Genomic DNA, 23,614 nt, shown 5'->3' on the forward strand with positions numbered 1-23,614 from the left:
CTCGGAGGACAATGTCTCTGTAGCGATTATTTCCAGAAGAGGAAAAATAGCCCGTTTGATGCGGGTGGGGTGGGTGGGGGAGGGAGGCAGGGAGTTTAATGTACATGTTAAAAAAAAAAAAAAAAAAAAAGGGGGGGGGGTGTCGAAAGGAGAGAAGGGAGAGAGATAGGGAGGGAGAGAAAAGAAGAGTAGAAATAATGCAGTTCCAGACATTTTCTGCTATAAAAGCTTTCCTCCTCCTCGTCCCTCCCTCCCTCCCCCCATTACTATCTTCGGTGATCATTAGCATAGCGCCGAGTCGCGATCCTAATGCGAATTAGGCACTTGGGCAAGTTGAGGAAAGTTTGGATGGGTAAACTTTGCAACGAGGGAGGAAGGTGGGGTGCCAAAACTGGCAGTACGTGTGGGGAGGCGTGTGGAGCATGACAGCCGCCCGTTGTTTTTCCCCTCAAACCAGCTAACCTCTGCAATTAACTGCTGGAGACAAACCCTGTGTTTTAAGTCGGAAAGTGTCGGTTTGGAGTCAGCACCATTTATTAGGAGCGTTAATAAGCTCCCAGCAGCAGACAGGGGTCTTCTGGGGAATGCGCATTGTGTGTGCCCACGGCTTACGCTTTACAGTACCCCTATGGATACGGAGGCGCTCGGGCACTGGACGTGCAAATATCATTTTGCTCGGACTATTTTCGAAACATTAATTCTGCTCTTTATTTAATCCAGATGCAGGGTTCCCCTCCCCTCCCCTCCCCCCCCCCCCATTTGCTGCCTTATTGTTGGTGTACATTTTCTGAAAAGGCGACTGGTGTAACCTGTGGAATTTGAAATGCAAATAAAAGCCTGTGGGAGTTGAGGCAGAACAAATCAGCATTTATAAAGTGAAAAAGATTTAATGTCTTTGAAACCACTGCGAGATTTTTTTTTTTCTTTAATAAGAACTGAATCGTGACGTCAAGTCGTTTGGGCAAGATTTTTTTTTTTTTTTTTAAATGTCTGAAACGCGGGTATGCGAAGTGCTTACAGGAAAAACAGATTACAAGATTAACATCTGTTAACATGATCGTTTATCTCCAGCCAAAAATAGGTCAGTCCTTTCTTAAGGAAACACGATTGCTGGGCGCATGATTAAATAATGAAATTAGGCTGATGAGTTCATAAATTAGACGCTGTGTCGACGTGCGTTAGGATCCGACCTGTGATAAAAATATGTAATTCGCGGTCCGCCGGAGAGCGGTGCGGGGTCAAAGTCCCTTTTTGGGGAGAGGCGCAACTCTCTCGCCGCCTCCTCCTCTTCCTCCTCCCCTCGCTCCCCATCGCCGGGCGCTCCCCGCCGCCCCCCCGCTCGCACCCAGCGTCTCCCCGGCCGGGGAGCCGAACTCTCCCGGCGAGCGCACAAGTTTCCTCGGCGGGGAGGGACGCGGGGGTGCTCCGGTGAGGGGGGGTTGGGGCATGGGGCCGGCCGGACGCCGAGCCGAGCCCCCGCCCGCCGCCGGCCCCGCCTCGCCGGGGCGGCCCCGGCCCGCGGGCCCGCCCCCCGCCACCGCCCGGCCCGGCCCGGCCCGGCCCCGCTCGGCCCCGCGGTGTCGGGGCGCGGCGAGGTGGCACCGGGAGCCGCCGGCGAGCCGCCTTCCCGCGGTCCTCTGCTGCCCTGCCCTGCCCTGCCCTGAGCGCAGCCCCGGCCTCGGTACTGCCGTCCCCTCGCCGGTCCCCCCGCAGCGCTGTTTTTTGGAGGTGGATGCAAAAGCGCCTTTATGAAAAAGCTCCTAGGGCCTGGCAGGGCCATCGATATTTTTATTTCCGTGGGGCTTATTTTAATATTTTCATTATTTTGAGCGGGATTCACCGGTGTCTGGGGGTCTCTCCCCAAAACTGGCGGCTGGGTGCCGTGCTCGGGGCCGGCTCCTCGGCGGCCGGGGAGAGGTCCCACAGCCCGCCCGGCAAAGGGCCGCTGCGCTTTGGCCCCGTGCCACGGACTTTATTTCATGCTTGCTGCACTAAATGAGTTAACAGCCAAAGGGTTTTTCATTAACTCGACTTGGCAACCGTGTATTCCGTTGGATTCTCCCCCCACAACCCTCCCCCGCCCCTCCCCCCGAAAAAAATCCCAAAAAGCGTAATTTTAAGCAAAAGCTGAGTGGCATAACATAGGTTGATTTTGATTTGGGAGAGGGAGTCCTTTTCAAAATCTTCTGTCAGATTTCCCTTGTGCCGCCATCCCCGGGCATGGTGTGTGTATGGGATGACGGCCGAGTGTTTCATTTGGCGAGATGTGCTGTGTGTCTTGATTTTTGACCATTGCTTTCCAGCAGTGTTTTAAGGCCCGGTGTGTCCTGGACCAAGCAGGAGGATGCTGACCCTGTGGCAGGGCAGCGACCTTCAGCTGTTCCCTCTGAGCCCTGTGAGGGGTATGCGGATGGGGCTGGGGGCTGTGTGTGCGTGTCCATGCTGGGAGGCTGGAGCCTGCATGCGGGGCAGGTGCATACAGGGCCGGCAGGGGTGCTGCGACAGGTGGACAGGAGTGTGTGTGCACAGATGCAGGGCAGGGATGGGGTATGTTGCATTGCTGCCTGGGAGCCAGGTGTGTGTGCCTGTATGTCCTGCTGGGTATGCGTGTGCACGGCGCCATGAGGCTCACATGGCTGTGGGGTGGCGGAATGCCTCATGGAAGCAGGGGTGTGTGTGCGCCCATGCCCCCGTGTTTGTGGCTGTGTCCCATGGGCAGGTATGGGTTATAGTGCATGTGAGGCTTCTTTAGTGGGGCCTCCATGTGCTTGCCCCCCAGGCTGGCTGCTGCCAGTGGGCAGAAAATAGCTGCAGTGTAAGAGGTGTTGGCTGTTTTGTGGGGGAGCAGTGCCAGGGAGGGGTGTTGGCGATGGTAGCAAAAGTTTCGTCACGGCGGGGAGTATGTTGGTAGTTTTGCTCCAGTAGTTTTGTCTGTGGCGGCCGGCCGGCATGAGTTGTTTATCAGTGAATGTTGTTGCTTTGTTTCTCTGCCAGAGTGTCCTTTGCTTTTGTCACAGCAAACCCACAATCATCAGCATGGTCATCTGCTTCTCTGTGCACCCCAACTTTGTTCCACCAGGGTGGCCACAGTGGTTTTTGGAGCTTTCCCCCTGCTGAAACTGGAGGCTGATGTTGCTGCATAGGAGCACCTGTGGCGTAATAAGTATCAAGGTGCAGATATTCCAGGAGACATCTTCAGTTTCACGAGGGTAGCTGCCATAGGCATCTTGAGTGAGCTCTGTATAATAAAATCATTTTCGTGTCCTCTGTGTAATTGTCACAAGCACACCTTTACTAGCTCCTGGTGTAAAGTGGTTTTTAGCTGTCACTAGAAATTCTTGCCTGGGTTTTGTTTTCAAGCCTTTAGTTCCTATAAAACTGAGTGATGTTGAAGTGACACCTAGTTAGTGATAAGTACTGTGGAGTCTGTGTGGACAATAGGGCATTATAGCCTTCCCTCTAAACTCTTAGATTAATATGCAAAGGTAATGCTTACAGAAAGGAGAGAAAAAAGCATCAGTGAGAATAACATTGTCCTAAGGAATGATCTAAAACATGTTTAAAGAGAGGAGTGGTCTTTGTTAGCAGGGCGCCTATCTAAGCTTAGCACAACTTTAGAAAGTTGTACCGGGCAAACTGGTATTAGTCCCTCCATGAGTACGAACGACTATTTTCTCTACATCATAGAAAGGAGTTTACATCACTAGGGTGAAATCTACCTACTGTTGCTTGCAAGTGACCTCAGTAACTCAATCTGCCTAGAATGGAGCAACATTTTGTAGATTAAAGTTTTCCTGTGGTAATGACTAATGTATTGACTTTAAAAATTAGGTTCCTTGTATGATTTTAAAATTGGTCATAGTACCATGCTGTCACCAAGATTTAATAGTAGCAATTATCAGTACAGAAGCGTTCATTGAAGGGGTTGAAAACGATTGTGCCATTGTTGTGAATCTCTCCCTCATTTTTGATTGCTAAAGTGATCCTCATTTTAGCAAAGGAGGATGTTTATGTCTTAACATCTTACAGATCATTTTCAGAAGCTGAGCTGTTGGGTTCCATTGGCTGAAAAATGCATGACCTTTAAAATAGACCCTCCTATGGGGTGCACACCAGAGGGGGCAGCCTGGAGGAGCATCCTCATAGGAATGGTATAATCACCAACTTTTGAGAACTTTGGGCAGTCTGTTTGTTTGGACTTTCTTGTTAAGGTCTTTGTGTGCAGGTGACTTCAACAGTTACATTTAGTTACCTATAACTATTACCTTATATAATTTTTTATATATATAGTTATAATTACCAGTAAGTATTGTCTGTTTGTAGTTACCTATAACTACAGTTATCTGTCGATAGTTCTCTGTGATTAAGGTCTGATGAGTTTTATGCTGAGGTCCCATGTAATGAAGGGTATCTATATTTAGTATGATCCAAAACCTGTCAGCTTTGAAAGGCCTTCTGTGAAGACTTGAGTTTGTGCCAAGAACTTCCAGGACTTCTCCGGGATTACATGCAGTATGCAGAATGATCCAGTGCATAAGCTTTTGTTGGGACCAGCGATAAAGTCTGTATATAGGTACTTAAACTGGAAATCTGGGTTTGACTATATACTGTTTCTTAAAGTCATCAAAATAGAAATCTGAAATGCAAAGTGATTGCATTTTGCAGGAAGCAACTTGTCCAAGCTTGCACATTTCATAAGAAAAGTGCCTGTTTAAGTTTTTGAGAGACGAAGTATGAATTTGTAGATACCTGTCTTTTAAGACTGAATGGGCACTGGATTTCTACACAGAAAAGAGAAATGGACTCAAAACTGGTTTTCACAACCAGGTGGTGTCCTGTAGTTGGGTAAGAGCGTGTGCAACCATCCTAAAAATTGACTTGCTGGTTGTGAATCCACTGCTGACCCATAATAAGCAGCCTTTCCACTCCCATTGACTACCAGGAGTTGCATGAAGGTGGTTCTGGGTGGAATTACAGTTTCTATATGTGTATCTGAAATCCTTAATTATATTGGCAGATAATCAACTAAAACTTATTATGTTTTGTTATTTTTTCCTCTAGCTATAAACTTATTCCAGATACCTAATCACGGTGCGGCAAAAAACCCAAAATAAAACAACAAACCAAGAAAAAAAAGTCACATTTATTTGATTAGATATCTGCAATATAAATATTTGAAACTTGGAGCAACATTGCTTTTTCAAAGCAGACATCTTACATGCTGCAAATATTTATACACTTCAGTGCTAGGATAAAGCTGTTCTGACTCAGACACTGAAGGCAAAATTCTGTTTTTCAGTTACCCACTGTAACTGCACAGAAACTCTGTACAGTACTTGGGAGTTAGAATGACTTAACAGATAGCAATATTCCTTGGTTGTCACTTCTATGTTAAAAGTAAATGAAACTTCCTTTCCTTTCCCAGCAGGAACTATTCTAGTAAATATGTTAGTGAGCCCGCTTTAAAACTTGTGAGTGGATTATGGTCCAGGTAGTTAACACTGCCATGGCTTTCATTAGGATGATGACTTCATTACTAATGTTTACTTTCATTACCTAACTGTTAGTCAGCAAATGTTTGGTCTCTTGATCTGCTGAACCTGCTTTGCCATTTGAAGCCATTGAGCTCTCTTTTTTTTTTGGTGTGATGATTACTCAAGGCTGGTTGCTCATTTTTTGATGTTGTTTACATCCTTGGTTATCTGCAGAGGCCCATCAGCGTTGTTACACAGTCGGTGTTAGCAGTTTCTCCTTGGATTCCTGAAACTGCGTTACGGCAGCAGCGCTTGTGCAAATGGATGCGGGGCATTAAGTGTGTGTTCTGAGATTAAATTAGCGTGTGGATGGACAGAGCTTGCATCTCATAAGTTGCTACCAAACTGTTTATTGCCTAACAAATTCTAGCAGGTGTCATAGCAGTAGCACGCATCTGCTGTAAGATAAGCTGCTTATTTACCACTCCCAAGTTGTGAGCTAACACTGCATGTAGTGTCCATGAAGTGTCCCAGGGACACCAGGGCAGAGGCTGCTGAAGACTCTGGCCTGTAAAATGTTTCAAGTCATGGCTTGAACAGAGGTTCTTTTCTGTGGATTCAAGACTGCTTATCTTCTGAGGAGTACTTAAAATTCATTTTTGCTAACCTTTCATTTAAGTGATTGCTTATGGAAAAGAATTAAATTTTTATCAGCAGGATATTGTGTCGCTCGTTCAACAAAATCCACATTTCATTATGGACTGTTGCAGAAGCTGTAGGCCTGGCATTACTGTTGTACCGTTGTGGTAAACCCAGGGTAACTTTAGTAGGGTGACTCTGAATTTATAGCACTGGATGTGGGGATGAATTTAGCACACAGCACTTAGCTCCTAATTAAAGCTTATAGCATTACATCCGTAATCAGGGCACTCTTAGAATCTCTAAGAAATTACTTTTTCCTTTGTCTACTCTTCTCCCTTTTCTTTCTTGCCATTTCACTGTGTGGTGTTGGGAGTTTGCTTCTCCATGTTGGGGCCGTCATATTTATGTCCCAAAGGAAATGCTTTCCAGCAGAGTACTTGAAATTGCAAAGTAGAAGAATTTTGTGGCTCCCTAAATCTTTAGGCCAGTTTCTAAAATGATCTAGCTTTTAGTCTTCTTTTCAAAGTAAAATAAAAACTACAAAGCATATGTAATTACAATTTGTGGCTATTTTTAGGCTCCTAAAATGTTTCATTTATAGTATAATGATAAAAACAAATAGCACAAGAGGCTAGACAGACAATATTCAAACCAACAGTGTCTCCACTTCAGCTACCCTGTGTGTGTTTCATACGTGTTTCCTTTGGTTCTTTTTTTGTTGTTGTTCCTTTTTGGCTGGGAGTGTACCGAAACTGTGTGTCTCAGTACATGTGGGGGGTGCAGAGAAAACGAGAGCTCAGTCTGTCGGGCAGGTCCTGTTGTGAGTGTTTGCTGAAAACCGGATCGGATGTCATTGAGTTTTAACGTACTGCACACACACACACACAGGCACACACGCACGCACGCTTTGCTTTTCCGGCAGGTATTATAAAGGAAGAACGGTGAGTTGGCTCGTCACTATTTTTACACTGCATAGAAATGCTTATGTTGGCTTATTACGGGGATAAAGCTGACTGAATAGTAATTTTTCCTTGTCTTTTTTAAAAAGATGGTGAGCAGGGAAGTGGTGTTAGTTTTCAGTAAAGAAAGAGGGAGAGAAGCTGGTGGAAATTGAGGTGTTCTAGTCACAATTGTAGCCTAATTTTAAAATGGTCACGTTTACTTATTTAAAAATAGATTTGGGAATGAAATTAGCCATGTTCTTTGTTTTTAAAAGGGTAACGTGTGCTCACCACCATATGGTAGCATTTAACCCATATTGTATGAGCTGACAAGAAGTCACATTTATTCTCTGATTTATTTCAGTGTTTCAGAATGTTCTTTTCCTGAAATCTTTTACAATAAAAGATGCATTTAGGATTGTGCAATGTAATTGTCTGTAGCTGTTTTGCTTCATTGTTACAATGATACCAGGTTCATGAGTAAGCAATATTTTTTCCTTCTGAAATAATTTCCTTAAGAAATAGTCATTCTCTGAATGTTGAAATGGTTTGCGGGAAGAGTTATGAACAATAGCCAGTGACACGGTGTGTTGTAAAGGATTGCGGGGTGAGGTGTTACAGTCTCTGCTGGCTGAAACTAGAGCTGCTCCTTTGATGGTTGAGTATGTGCTTGCAAAGTCTTTCCCCCCCCTCCCTGTCCCCCAGTTTTTACACAGAGGTTGCTTAGTTGTCTATTTTAATGGATGCATTCTGGCTTTCTTTGTGGTAGACTCTGAGGCACCTGTATTGGTGAGCTGGTACCAGTATTGGCAGCCTCAAGTATGATAAAACTATGAATCAGGCGACTTAAGGACTGACTTAAACTATGCAATTAGGGAAATAAGATATCTTATTTTCCCTGTGGATTTGGATTTCCTTGGGAGTTGTATTTTTAGGCTTTCTTTGCCCTGTGCCATCCTATCTGTGCGCATCTTCGGGGTTTCTGGAGATGGGGCTCTACTGCAAAGTCCCAAAGCGTGCAGTAAATAGGAGTTAGCCCCATACGGTGCGTTGCGTGAGAACTTTCAAAAGTCGGTGGCACTCCTCACTGAGGTACCAGTTGGTCACCATCTGTCTCAAAGTAATTTCTTTTAACCTTGGGACTCTAAAATGTTTCAACAAGGTTATTCATGTGTTTGTATGAAGTGTCTATAAGCGTACCAAAAAACTGCTAAGCTTCTAATTTCAACGTGGTGTTTGAATACTAATGTATACCAATTAGGAATGGCTGCCGTTGTAATTTATAGAAGCTGAAAGGAGCATTAAACACCACCCTTCTAACACTAAATGCAGCTTTTCCTCCCGTGTGTAGCTGCTTACGTGAAACCAAGGGTCTGTCTTCCAGATTGTTGTGCTACCATGTTGATACACCCTTGGATAAACTACCAGGCTTGTGTATTATCACATCAGTCCCTTTGCAGCATCCTATGTGTAACTGTACCTTTAGCTGATTAACACAATGCTTTCTTGGTACTGTTTTTGATGGCCCTGTGAATGCTTATTTTAGGACCTTTTTTAAAGGAGTGTTTTCATCACTAAAGAAAGGAGCTGTATGAAATCTATAAATACTTACTTTAATTAGATTCGCTCTGTTTGTCTCTTTTTTTCTTTCCCTCCAGATAAATTTTACTTTAGTAATGAATGCTGTGATCTTCAATGCATAATTTATATTGACATTAATAATGATAGTTGGAGAATATTTTAAGGCCAGTTTGAGAAAACATGACAATTTATGTTGATAACCTTGGTCCCATTAAATTAGAACAGATTTTAGTAGAGAGCTGTGACTATCAGTGGTACGATGAAATAACCCACTTCTTTTCATTGTGGCAAGCATATTGGAGAGTTCATTTTATCATGAGCGGTACATACCAGGTGTCAAGTGACATGCCAGACACACAGCTTTGCTTCTGAATGACTCTTTCCAATTAGAAAGTAATGGCTTTAATGGGATCAACCAAGTAATCGGAGTCTGTCAGTTCTCCAGTGCCAGGAGGTGTATATTTGCAAATGTTATTTATTTATCTGCTTTTTAATGAGTTGCAAAATTGTTGGTAACCTTGAGTAAATTTAGGGGATGGTGGAAATACTATGTGGACGTTGTGGGATTAATGGTTTAGCAGTTGGGATTAAAAATAGTCTCAGCAAATTACCCTGTTGATACTGAAGCCAGAATCTGTTAATGGGGTTACAAGCAGATTGGTTTATCGGTCATTTATTTTCTAGGTTGATTAGGGATTATAGGTTGCCATCACAAAAGTAAGCAGTGCAAAAAGGCGAGGATTGCTAATATTTCACTTCAAAGTTTCATGCATTTAGGAGGGTGTCTGGAGCTCAAAAGTGGTTTCTAGATTGTGGGTAGCCTTTCCCCTCAGATTCTTATATTCTGAAGTAGATGTCTAAGGAGACTGGGTATTGTAAGGGAGTGGTTTGGCTTGTTAAAAGTCTGAAAAATGGTACAAAACAGTAATCTATGGAGTTTATGCAGGCCACTAAGAAAATTTTAAATGTCTGCTGCTGAATTGCCTGTTGTTGCGTCTCCTGTTTCAGTGCAGAACCCAGGGCATTTTGTGCTCACAACAATGTGTATGATGTGTAGTCTGTGCAATAGACTGATGGCTTTTGTGTGTCCTGTTCTAACCTGCAAACAAGCTGTGTGTACCTCTGCATAACAAAATCCTTTAATTGCCCCCTGTTTATTGCAGATTGCACATACATCTCTGAGCTAGGAATAGAGTTGCAAACCAGGGCATCCCCTCTGAGTCCTCATAGAAAGATGGGATCCATGATGGAACCTGTTATCTTCTGCTGTCTAGTTCTGCAGATGCTGTGACTTTGACACTCTTCACTACCTTGTCCTGATGTACAGCTTGAGACAACCTAGTGACATTTATTTTGCTTTTCACTGCTTGCTAAGTCAAATGCAATGAAATAGCGGGTGAACATTTCTGCAACTTTTTAGCTAGATGTGGAGCACTGCACAAGATGGGTGGAGAGACCCATAATTGTTTTTGTGTCCTTGGCTCTGACGGAAGATAAGGGAGAGAACAAGAAGTTCAAGAATGCTGACTTGGTTTGTTTGAGGAGTGGAAGATACAAGCTCAAAAAGAATCCTCTGGGGACTGGTTGATCTGGCAGCCTGGCAAAACGGAAGGAAATGGGGACCTTGAGATGTAAGAGATCAAGCTAATTCCTTACCCTTCTGAAGACTAGATCGTCTTCTGTTCTAGCAGAAAGCTTGTCCAAGCTTCCTGCAGGTTCTAAGACTGATACAAGGATCAAGACTTGTATCACCAGACTGGAGAGGAAGACAGATGGTTACCTGCTTAATGTGCCGCTGCTGTGAGTTTTGTCCTCCTGGAGAATGGGAGCGAGTGCATAATGGACTTGATGAATGATGAGCAGCCCAGGGCAGTGACAGGGTCGAGAAATTTGTCTGAGTTTTGGTTCAAGTCTTCTCTCCTGCCGTTCAGTTTGCACACCAGTGCAGGTTATTCTGGAGTGTGTAGGGAGCTTAAAGGTGTCCTGCTGGCTCAGTGGGATCGGGAGTTCTGCCCTCTGAGTTAGTACTTCCTCTGAACAGGAAGAAACCCTTCTCACTTGGTACAGTCTCTGTCATCTGTGATTGCCATGGAAGAAGAACACTGTCTTTTAAACTAAACTCTCTTCAACATGTAAGAAAAAACACAAGATGATGAGAGTTGAGAGTCTGTCATCTAAGAACGTGCTAGACATGAATGAGACAGATTTTTGTTTCCTTAAAGACCCAGTTTATTTTGCTTTATTCCTTGTATTTTGCACTTTGAAGAAGATAACAGTATTTGAAGGGTTAAAATCTCAGTTTCTCATTCTAATATGCAAAATGAAGTTTTGAACTTGAATCTTCTTCTGGAAAGGAAATATCTATGTAGGTATAGCAGTATGTGAATGTAGGAAAATAATTTTGCGGTCGAATAATAGAAATGCTCTTCACACAGTCCTCCCTATTTTCCTCCCATGCTGTTAGAGTCTAATGGATTTTGCCTAGCATAACCCAGTTCTGGTGGAATCTTAGAGCAGCTCTGTGAAGTTTATTGAAGACCACGTAACCAGAATTACTCCTTGTGTAATTCCACCCACAAGTAAGGTAATTACACCTTGCTTTGGGGATAGCAGAGCTATGCCAATATGAGCTGGTTCACTTGTAAAGATCTCTCAGCCATTTCATGTCTGGCATCAGTGTCTGCCTCTTTGCTCAGAAGTGAAGAGCTGGTGCAAGCAGCAGGCAACAGCAAAAGCTGGAGGAGAAGAAAACAGAGTGTAATAAGCTGAACACAGCCTTAAAGGAAAAAGACTAACAAGATCATACAGAAATAAGGAGGAGGAAATAGGTGTTTGGCGGAGCTGTGAGTGTCCAGGAAGACTGTTGAAGGTGGAGAACTACTTTCTTCTGTACCTAGGAATGCTGAGTTTCTGTAGGTGGATGTCTTTCTCTCATCAGAAATCACCATGGCAGAAATCTGTAGTTATCTGAGTTAAGGCAGTAAAAGAATCATTGCTCTTGGTGATGCTTTTCTTCATAAATGGTGAGGCTGAGGTGGTGTCCAGAGCTGTCCTGGTCATGATGTCCCTGTACAGTGTTGCTGGATATTGCTGTCTGGGATGTGTTAATGGGGTCTGACTGAGATTTGTTTTATTTCCTGTGGCACTGATCTCCTGGATGGTTTCTGCCATCCTGCAGCAGCACCAGAATGAGATAAGGTGTGTGCAAGAACTGTGTAGGAGCAGGATATGGGAGATGCCTGGTGTTTTGTCTGGTGCCTAGCATGGGAAATCCTGCTTAATCAGAAGGAGCTCTGCGAGAAAATAGAGTGGTGGTGGTTATGGAGAGGAGATATTAAACAGAAGAAGAAGAGGAGGTTGGCTGAGCACATGTGTTTGCTGGTGTGTGAGGTAACTGAATTTTTCTTCTGTATAATTTCTTGAAGGGACTTAAGACTTGGTTCTACTGCAGAAATCACCGTTTATTGTAGACCCCTTTCCTGTCTCTTGTCCCCTAGGTGTACTTTGCTCTGCAGTCCCTTTTTCCTGGCTGTTGTGCACTTCTGAACTTGAGCTAGTGTCAGCACTCAAAACTTGAAGGTGCCAGAGACTTGGAATGAGTGGGTGGATGTGGCATGCTGAGCATGAGAGTTTTTGGAGGAGGAATATGAAGTGAAGCAGGTTTGTGTTCAGAATGAAAATGGGAGTGATCCAGGTGTTGCAAGGGGCCCGTGAGAAGGATGGAAGCTGTGCTGAGAAACCAGGCTGTTGGCACAGAAGAGTTGGGAGAATGTCAGGCATGATGTTAACAACCAGCTAAGATTGATTAATTTTTAGCACTGGTAGCAAACTTTGTTAAAAAAGAAATTGCTGTTAATGAATAGAGTTTGTTAGTACTAGCTGGGTTTGTGAAAGATGCTTGTTCAGATCAGGGAAAACAGCCATGAAAAGCAAAAGCACTTGGGAAGTCTGTTGTTCTTTCCCTGTTTTTTTCTGTGGATACTGTCATGAATCTATCCTGAAAGCACATTTTCTAGACATGACTTTTACTGCTGCAGCCTTAACTCTGATGACTTTTGCAAAGAATGTGCTGGCTATAATATTTCTGCTCTCTTAAAAACAAGTAGTAGCTTTATGTTTTTAGCGTTCTAGAGGAGATAAAATGAGGACTTGAAACAGTTCCCTTCTCCAAGCTTCTGTAGCTCTGATCAGTTCCTTATGCTAACAGTCATCCTCTAGATCAAACCACAACATGATGGGTCAGGTAAAGGTGCGTGGGAGCACAGCACGCATCTGTTTTTATCTGACACAAAGTCAGCGGTTTAGGCTTACAGAAGATTATGATTTATCAAGAGAGTATAATTATAAGCTGTTGTCATATGGTGGCACCCAGTAGCAATGATGATGTGTTGGTGCTGTTCTGGGATGTGTACAAACACACAGTAAGAATAAGTTCCAGGACTTGATTGTATCTCCTCTGTGTACATGTGGTTGTATGGATCCATAAAGGGGACATTAAAGTTCTCCAAAGCATATCTGCTGTCAAATTAAATGCTAATAAATGTCTGTTAATTATCACAGTCCTCTTCATGATAATAAGTTATTTGAATTGAATTTACTGTGCATTTTACTATAGTGGGGGGAAGCCAACTTTGGTGTTTGACCCACATTTGAATGTGTATGCATAATACAAGGCAATAATTTGGCCGAAGTCTTCCTGGTACTGAAGGCTGCCAGGGTGGTGATACTGTGGAATTGTCCCCTGCTCTCCTCCAAACTCAGCTGGTTTCTGTGCAGAAACTGATCCTGCCCCAGGCTTGCAGGAAAACAGCACCATGGGATTCTGGTTCTGTATCACACCATGGGTGCCTAGAAATGTGATCAATGGCTGCATCCCTGGGTCATTCCAGAAGTCAACCTGCCAGCTACCTGAAAAATATTAGATTGGTTCATTAGCCCTCTCTCTTTGTGTCCATTACAGAGGGGTAGTAGGGAAAAGTTATGTAAGAGATCAGGGACCAAGGAGAAAAAGGTTTAGCATGCCATATAGCTTGGGTATAATAATGTATAATAATATACAATATATATATAATAATAATGTATAATATATAGAATAATAATGTATAATAATATACAGCTCTCTTCCCTGGGGACAAGTATTATGTATGGAATTCTCTTTCATTGCAAAAGATACTTTCCTTTTGCAAACAGCAGCAACAACTTTCTGGTTTTGGTAGTTCAGCCTATTAGTAAGAGCTATGTGGCATAGTAAATACACACAGATATGAAGCTTACTTTTATGTATTTCTTGAGCAGTGCAACTGGAAGTGAAGTGGTGCCACATCCCATGGACACATAAATGGCATGGTAATTTTCTTCTAGACAGTGGTCAGAAAATGATACATATTCCATCACTTTAGGACATTGCATCAACTTGACCCCAGAGGCTAAACCTTGCTCAGTTACTGTGCATTTTGGTGGGATTTCTCCAGTAACTTTGGTCATGGCCATTTAAATTTACATCAGCATATGTTGGCATTAGGTTAACGCTGAATATGCGCTGTGGCATAGAAAATGGAGCAGGGTGACAGGGAACTGGGCTGGCAGAAGGAGGTGGCATTGGCATCTGTTTTGTGCCTCTTGAATACTTTTTTTCAGCCCTCTATTCCCTGAGTCATGTTAATCCTGGTATCGGCAGGTATCGCCTACGCCCAGTTTATTTCTACCTTGAGGTCATGGCATAGGGTCATTATCTCACTTTCTGACTGCTTTTCTCTGTAAGCCATATTGCTGTATAGGTTGATGATGAATTCATGGCTTTTAGGGAGTCATGTCTGCTCCTGTGCATGTGCACACACACACCCCCCCACTACAAAATAGCAACTTCAAAGCCCTCACTTTGTAATCTTCACTGACATCAGTGAGCACTTCTTACTCATCTGAGGAGCCTCGCTGACTTGAGGCACTTTCTCTTGAGTAGGAGTTTGCCAGTGTTAGTGGTGGCCCAGCCTGGCCCCAGAGGGTGATGGTATATGATTCAGGTACCCTAAGTTTGGCATTGCCCAGGCACGGGCACATACACACACGTGCACAAAGAAAAAAAAAAAAGAAAAAAAAAAAAAAAAAAAAAAAAGGTGTTGGTATTACCTGGCCAGGATTTGGAAAAAAAAAAAAAAAAAAAAGAAGTAGTTGGTTTTGTGTCTGTTGTTGATGCTGTTTAGAGTCAGGCAAACAGAATACCAGCAGCCCCGTAGGTACAAGTGCCTTCTTGGCTGCACATAATGATGGAACATTATGTGTTTATGGCAGTGCAATGTGACATGCTTCTGTCCCCTTGCCTCTTTCTTGATGCTCCTCAACTCTTTGCCATCTCCACCCACTAACGTGGAGAGTTCAGGGGTATAGTCCGGGCCAATTTGGTTCTCTGTTTATAGAGGACATAAACCTGCATGTTCTGAATATATTTGTTTAAACAACGGGTTAGTTGTTAACAGAAAATGGTACATGCCTTGCTGGGTAATGGGAAAGTGAAGGCAGTATTGTCATGATGATGGCTTTAGAAACAGAGATTGTTTTCTGTAGTTCTTCAAGTGTGACAGAAGACACCTAGTTAAGTATTGTTAAAAAAGGTGCTTGCTAGAATAGTGGTAAGTGTATGATGAACTTAATGAAGAGATAACAATGCAGTTGATTAGAGTGACTTTAGAATCCTGTTGTCATTCATTATTTCTGCTTCTCTTGTCTTGGTAAAGAGCAGATTTTTTTTTCCTTCTCCTGTTTCCAGTTTTGCAGAAGTAGATTATCTGCAGTCCTCTAGTTTTGAAGTTATATATTAGCATCTTAATATTAACCCTTGCAAGTCAGTGTTGATTTTTTGTAGTATAAACATAGTATATGCCTGTACATGTGGAAACAAAAGTCAGAGATTTATTTTAAAGCTTTAAAGGTGGATGTCTGGTGTTGGCAAGAAGCAGAGTGTACCCTAAGGCATCCTTACGTTGCCAGTTGGGATTTAAGTTTTTATACTAGTAAATTTTATTGTCTGGGTTAAAAGCCAAATTCATTCAACCAAATTAATCTCTGGTTCTTTTCCAGTGTGGCAGAGTTTAACCAGGGACAAGTGTAGCTGTTTGGTTAAACATTAAGAGATGCTGTTGATTTGGTATTTTCTTAACTAATATTAGAGTGAGCTCAAAATGAAAAGAGGTTTTGAAGTTTTTGTGTGGGACTGCCAATAATAAAATGGATCTTTATTTATTTATTTAAAAAAAAAAACATGCATGCCACGAGTACAAAGCTTGTAATTCAACACTCCTCCTTGGTCTGGCAGGCTGATCCCTGTAGGCAGATGTTGGTCACTTGGAAGTCTATTGAACTGACTGCAAAGATTTGATCATGCTGGTCAGTCTGTACAAATTGGGGTTTAGTTTCAGAGGCAATGATTCACTATTGCCTAATTTTGGAGCTCGAATAATTGCTTTGCTATCAGTGCTTCTTTTTGAAGTATTCCTAACTAGGGTGTAAAAGCAGGTAGTTTATGTTAAATGGCAGGAGAAACAGTTTGTCTACTGCATGAAACCACTGTGTTTGTGTATCAGTGTAATGTGTGTAATCCATCCACAAGTTTATGCATTCAGTATCATCCTGGAAGTGTCAGAGATCCACAGTGCCCCCGAGCACTAGATTTAGCATTTGATGCTCAGATTTGGTTTTCACTTCTATAAAGTGTCTTCATCCTTACAGCTCCCTACTGGCTGTGTTTTTCAAGACGTTGAGGCACTCAGTACTCTTCCCAAGTCAGCTGTGATTTATGCTCAGTCAGAGGACTGAGGCAGCCCATTGAAGTCACCCTGAGGGGAGCTGTCATCATCAGGATGATTAAAAAGCCTCGTTGGGCATATGATGCAATACCAGTGTGCAGGATAGCCCTGCTGCAGGTCAGGGGCTCGGCCCCAGCTGATGCTTCTGCCCAGGTACCTGAAGGACAGCAGAGCCGCAGATGTGACGTCAGAAACAGAAGGAGCAGGCAGGAATGGTTGTGCCTGTGGGTTTTTCTCTAAGCAGTGAGGAGAATGTGAAAAAAGGTTTAGGAAGGCTAGAATATCAACTTGCTTAAATGGAAACAGCTTAATAAATGCAGTGCTGACATAGCATAGGTGAGATCTTGTTGCTTGGTTGCTCCACATGCCCTGTTGTGACAGCTGGGGCAGTTGAGCAGGGTAGCACGTATCCTCTTCTCTCTACAAGTTTTCATGTTGTAGTTCCTATATGAATGTTTTCTGGCCAAAAACTTCTCTTAGGCATCACTTTAGGAAGCATGTTTTGACACTGCCTGCTTGCATATGTGCTTAGAGGGAGTCACTGCAGGTGTCACTGCAAAGACAACTCTTCTCTAGTGTGTGGTTGAAAGGTTACAAAGCAAGGAAGTCAGTAAGAATTATTTAATTTTCTTTGGAAAAAACCAAACCCTAACTTTTCCTCATTAAAATTGCATGAATTTAACAAAAATGTATATCAACATTGGATATGTCTGGGAGGAGGTGATTAGTTTTGATATTAAATATTGCGTTTAGAACACTCCAGATCAAGGACATGGTATTGCAAGTATAAAAGGTTTAGGGTAAACCAAAATGGCGTTTTAACTTTGTTGTTGTTGTTTTTGTTGTTTAATTATTTTAAGCACATCAGTATATGCACCTGGGGACAGAGATGGCCCTTCATTGTGACTGTTTGTGGAGAGGGGACTTGAACAAGAATTTCTGGCATGAGCAGGTTCCTCAGCCTGCTGTACCCCTCACCCCTTCCTTCAGAGGAAAGGTTTGGTATGGACTGGCTGATGCTGATTCAGTATTGAGAGGTGTGGGGTTTTGGGTTTCTTTTTGGATTTAATCCATGTGCTGCTGGTTTTTTTTGGGTTGTTTTTTTTTTTTTTATTGTGACACTGACATAGGTGAGAACTGGGTCTGCTGAGAAACATCATGAACACACTGGATGTCCTATGTAACTTGGCAGGGTGAGGAGGAAGGGATTTGGTTGGGATGTAGCAATCGGCAAGTGTGCTGAAGTGTGGTAAGACCAACTGGCTGCAGTCACTGGGGTGCAGTCAGATTTGATTGTCCTGTGCTTAGTTAGTCTTCCTGTGGTTACTGACAGGTGAGGCATCCTGCAGTGTAGCAGGCGTCTGCATGTTTGAGCTAGGTCATACCTAGTACCTGATCTTATGGATTTAATAATCCAGGATGGTTGCGCAGCATAACAAAAAGAGTTTGCATCCTGCTTCAGATTAAGATGTGTCTCTTAAAGCAAGGGGATTAAGATATAATTACTCTGTATTTGTATAACAGTTGCTTGTTGTGGTGTAGGCGAGGTAGTTTATATAAACTTTTCTTTAGGATTATTTTTGTTACTGTGAAGGAAAAGTTGGTTTATTTTTCTTTTAATTAAAATTTGAAGGTAACATCACGCTGTTTTTTCCCCCGCACATAGGATATAACCGCTGCGGTGGTGCAGATTGCAACAAGGTGGTGTTACTTTCTGTATATTCAGTGACGTGGAGGTTCTGCCTTTTACTGTATGGGCCTCTTCTTCTTTTAAGGCCAATGGGCCAGACTTCTTGAGCAGAAGCTCATAAGAAAGAGCTCCTGTCTCTCATGTCATAGTGGCTGTGCAGTGGAGGGCAGAGCCCTAGTGGAGGGATAGGGGTGGAAGAGGTGGAGACTTGAGGGCAGGGATATAGCCTGGAGGTGTAGGCTCACCTCCATGGAATCGTTGAGACATTTTTGTTTGAGTTGGGGAGTGCTTTGAAGTCCTCTGCTGAAAAGCCTGCCTCCTCGCCCCTGTCTTCACTTTCAGGTGGGTAGGTTTTCTACCTACACTTTACCAGAAGTGTAGATTCAGCTGCCTGTGCTTTACAAGAATGAAATGTTTCCTGTGGCAAACAGAAATTGCATGCAGAAACTCATGTTTGATTTCTCAATTCTGAGTCTCTCTGTTCTTACAAGAGAATGGTTTTGCTGCATTTTTTTGTTCATCTTACTGAGTTTTAAAGGAAAAGATTAAAACTGTGCTGTTCAAGACCATCTATTTAAATCATTGTCTTGGCCAGCAGAGAAGACCTGGGGGAGCTGTGAGGTAGAAAGGAAGAGAAAACAGAAGTTTAATTGTTCAATTAAAAGTGCTGGTGCAGATTGAGGAACCTGTAGCATTTTTATGCCAGACTCAAACAGCAGTTTCAGGTTCAACTGTTGACTGACAGAATCATTGCAGCATCAATTGCAGCATCTGAGTAACTGTGAGGAAATACCTGAGTATCCCCTGGTTGCTGATGGTGTCCTGGTGACCTCATGCAGTGATATGTGTTTTCTCCCACTGGTGCCTGAAGACACACTGCTGCCGGGGCTTTCTTCCATCACAGTGGACAGGAGCGAGTACTAGGCTTCTGTGCTGCTGCTTATCCTTGATTGAAATTATTGTTGCCTCCTCTTGGTGCATGGAAGCACATTCCTGAATGTTGAATGCTGGCATATTACTCTTCAGGGGTGAAGGCAGCCCTGTTGACCTTGGGCTTGTGCAAGTTGCTATTGCAGTGGGTTATATGGAGTGTCCTTCTTTTGCCTCTGTCTGTTTTTCAGTAATTGAAACTTGCTGCTGTTCAGATTTGGAGAATGAAATTTTAATTGCTAAATAAAACTTAAGTTATTTGTATAAATTATGGGGAAATCAGTTAGCAGTTTTGTGTTTTACTGTTCTGGTAATGCCTACTAGGAAACTTTAAGGAAATACATGAAGCTGTCAAGGCTGCAAAAGCAAGAGAATCTTGTTCTTGAAGAGAAGAGACTTGGATAGCTCATAGCACTTGGGTGCTGCAGAGAAGTAAATTGAAGTCATTATGACATTATGGCAGAGAGCGTCTGATCTGCCAAACTGTCAGTGTTTGATGGACGTGGTATCTACTGACACGATGTTGCACAAGTGCCAGCCAGTTTCTCTTCCTGTCAGCGCAGTGTTGATACTGCCAAGTGCCTGTTACTCCCTCGAACTGCTGCACGTGTAGAAAAAGCTGCTGATCAATACTATAAAAGGGCAGTTTATGTTTGGTGATTATCGAATGTGTATTGATCTGTCTTTTGGTTATGGGTGTGTAATGTTAGGAAATCAGTGACTGAGACCGTTGAAGTATTTGTAACAGATAATTTCTCTAAATTACAACATAGACATTTGCAATACTTAATAACTTGCCAGATAAATATAATTTCCTGATAGCTTTTCAGCATCAGTTTCATTTGGGAGCTGAGTCACTAATGCCCTGAAGTTTAGGAGGAAAAGATTCAGTGAAAGTATCAGGAAATGACCTTTTTTGTTGTTTGTTTGTTTGTTTGTTTAATGTAGCACAAAGTGAGCATCCCAGAGAAATGATCTTACCACCCTGCTATGACTAAGTGCCTCCAAAATGTGTCTGGAAGCAGGTTCTGAAAGTGGAGATGCAGCAGAAACAAAGGTGAAAGTTGAAAGAGCAAATGTCGATGTTATGCAAGATAGCAGATGAGAAATGATTCAATAATGGTTACAAGCATTCATACAAGGGGAGGAAAACCCACCCTGATTCCCACTTAACAATATTGATTCCACACATGAAAAATGAACTGCAGTTCATTGCATCCAAGTTGTAGAGAATGCTCTCCGCGGATCCAGGGAGAGGTATGACAGGAGGGTTTTTGCTCTGTGCTTAGACAACGAAGTAATACAGCAGGGATTAAAGGACTTCTCAGGTGAAGTCATCCTCTCTTTAATGCTTATGGAGAAAGCACTGTCATCTTGTAGTCTTGGCTGAATATATTTTGGAGAGTTAGGAGTATTTCTGCCTCTGTATGAGTGACTGTTCAAAAGAAGATCAAAGCTCCAGTCTTTTATTGGCATTCTCTCATAGCAAGGGCGTGTGCTTTGTATTTTACTGTGTCATAATTTCTAGGGGTTTGGATTTTGTTTGTTTGGTTTTTTTTCCTTGTTTTTGTGTGTGTGATAGTTTTTCATCTCTAGTACAATGCACCAATTAGTTATTCAGGTAAAAACTGTAAAATCTGGATGACCTAATTATAGATTTCTTAATTTGCACTCCTGTGTCCTGTTATTAAGTATTCCCTTACTCAGAAGATCTGAGTACTTGGAAATCCCATTGCAGTCAACGGGAAATGCAATAATAAGCACTTTGAAAAGCAAGCTTTCCTTGTTAAGCACTTAAACATGATGGTTTGTAGAGATACCGAGACATGAAAATTCTTTACCTAAATTAGTAACCTAGTTAGTATTCTCAGAGCCAATGAAGTGTTCAAAAATATTTACACATCATTTGGGAAATTTCAGGTTTAATTTTAAATAATTCTTAATCTTGTAGGTATTTTTACTTAGAGCCAATAATGTAGTTTAAGTACTGTCTTTTTGAAAGCAATTTTCAAGTTTCACAGTGAAATCTCTGTTTGTTTTTTTAATTTATTTTTTTTTAAATGTACTGTGTCATGATTCTACTTACATGCAGAAGGTATGAGTGGTTTTGAAAATGAGAGTAGCCCCACTGGACTTAAGCAGATTACTTATGTGTGTGAAGTTACTTAGTTGCATAAGTATTTGCAGAACTAGAGGTTGTATAAAGTTTCAGTTAATGGCTTAAATTTCTTTTAGTTCCATTATTAATAAATTTATTTTTAAGATGTCTGAAAAGCCAATATTTACAGCACAGCTCACTCTCTGCATTTGGTTTCAGAAAGGAAAATCATTTTAGGTCATCTTCTGTTCATGTAGAAGGAAAATAATAGATGTGGAAATAGAACAGGTTTTGGTTTTATATATGTTTCATCAGTGATACAATGGATTCATTCATGAACCTTTAATAAGATGTATTTGATATTTTTCCTTTCATTGTAAAACATAGGTGCAAGTTTTCCTGGAGAATTAGCAACACAAAAGCCTTAATTTAGAGTTATAATTACAAAATGATGACTTTACCATTCAGAGCCGTTTAATGGTTTTATGTGGAATGGGAAGACAGATGAGGCCTTCTCAAATGCAAGTGTCTTTAGGACACTATGAATAAAGTGTAACAGATAATTTTGTTCAGGCAATATACAACAAAACATGGAAATGATAAGACTACATATTTTAGGAAAGTGTATTCATGAATGAGCAGTTTAAAATACATCCTGAAATAGTTCCATACTATTGGACATGCTATGAAGCTCAGGACATCCTAGACTTCCTCAGACTATATAAAGTATTTGTTATTTAATTCTAAGCAGGGTTCACTGTGTCCTTTAATGTAGTTGTTCTGGGTAATACCTGGAAATTTAATGGTTTCAGACCATTTAGACTAAACCTTTTCGTTTGCTCTGCAGACAAATTGGGACATTTTCAAAGTAGCAGTTAAAGCCTACTAAACTCCCATGAACTAAAGGGTAGACCAAAAAGTATTTCCCTCAAAAACACACACTCTAACCTCCATCCCTCTGTTCTTCCTCACTTCGTCCTGTGTGCTAGAGACTTTTTTCCTTTCTAGCTATGCATTATTGAGCACTTACCACTAAATTATCTGATTAACTCTTGTTTAAAAAAGACAATGAGGAGACTTCAAAGAGCATAGCTGAAGTTTTCAAAGGAACCTCCATAATGCTATTTCTAAGACTCTTCAGCTGGTTTGAAAATTTCAGTTTATGCCTATTTCGTTTTCTGCCTGTATTGTGCATCTATGCACGTGCAAGTATATAAAATGTACTGTATGGTAAAACTGGCTAAACATCTGTTTCAAATTAAATGTAGTAAATGAGGAAAGATTGCTTTAGGCTCAGGTTATTTCACCAATATTCTACATTGAACTTCTATTCAAACCCAATATTGGCTGTTCACAGTCTGTGGAGTTGGAGTGAGGCTTGAGTGAAAGGAAACATCTTCATGTGGCTGAGTGCCAGAATGAGCTGACCTCTCAAAGACATTTGACCTGTGGAACTCACTATACCAAGATATTATCAGAGGAAAACATTACAGCTCAGGCTAACTGATGGAGAGGTTATGACGCATGACTTTTGGCATAAGAGGGCTACTCAAAGCAAGAGGTCAAGAAGACACGTTTTTCAAAGAAGGATGCTCTTGCCTACTTCTAAATCACTTTGTGCCCTCTGAAGTTGGGGAACTGGCGTCATCTCTTACTGCTGTGAAGGATGGCTCTGGTTTTTGAAAAAGTATTTTTTTCATCTGAATCACTGCTGTAGTGGCTCAGATTTTAAGGAAATGTCCTCATGATTGTGCATGCTCTGTTATTTTGATATCAGATATTTGATATCAGATATGAACAGTGTCTGTCACAAAAGGGAATTTATTATGATAAAATTGATTTTTTAAATAAAAACCCCATTGCAGCAGTTAAGCTTGAAGTCAGCCGTAGTAAATCCACAGAGTACTTGCAATGTCACTGAAATGACACTAAATTGTATGACAAGGAATGGTGACCTGGCAGCACTTGCACTTCATTATCCACAGAAGTTTTGTACAAGAGGTTCCAATTCATGTTAGAAACCAACAGTGTAATATTAGGAAAGCTACACACTACTGTGGTCTGCAATTTATATATCACGTGCTTCACTGGAGATTAGTTTTATTAAATCAATCACTGCTTGCAGATCTGCTTCAGCAAGACCAAATCTGAGGCTTCTAAAATTTTTTTTCTTTCCTTCATTGATGAAACAAGCAGAAGCAGACAGACTTGCTGCATGTTGCTTCTCCATTAATGGAAAAGGTGAATTCAGAACTATTAATCCAGTTTCCTGTTTAAATTGCTGGATTTTTTTGTTGCCCAGAACTGGAATTCAAATGAAGCAAGGACCAACTATTTCTCTCTGACCTTGACACATGTTTGCTTTTCTTGGCCAGCTGGAAAAATGTTAGAACAAACTTCATGGCAAGACACTAAGAGAATAATTAAAACCTTACATGTAGTTTTTCAGCTGTTGGTTA

At 41.9% G+C, this 23,614-nt stretch overlaps 1 protein-coding gene across 1 annotated transcript in view; it reads left to right on the forward strand.

Moving 5' to 3' along the window:
• The window catches only part of ZNF516 (zinc finger protein 516), a 99,511-nt gene that overhangs the window by 703 nt on the left and 75,194 nt on the right, over positions 1-23,614 (forward strand). The window lies entirely within an intron of this gene.

The sequence above is a fragment of the Sylvia atricapilla genome, chromosome 1, assembly GCF_009819655.1.
Source record: "Sylvia atricapilla isolate bSylAtr1 chromosome 1, bSylAtr1.pri, whole genome shotgun sequence".
NCBI classification, from domain to species: Eukaryota; Metazoa; Chordata; class Aves; order Passeriformes; family Sylviidae; genus Sylvia; species Sylvia atricapilla.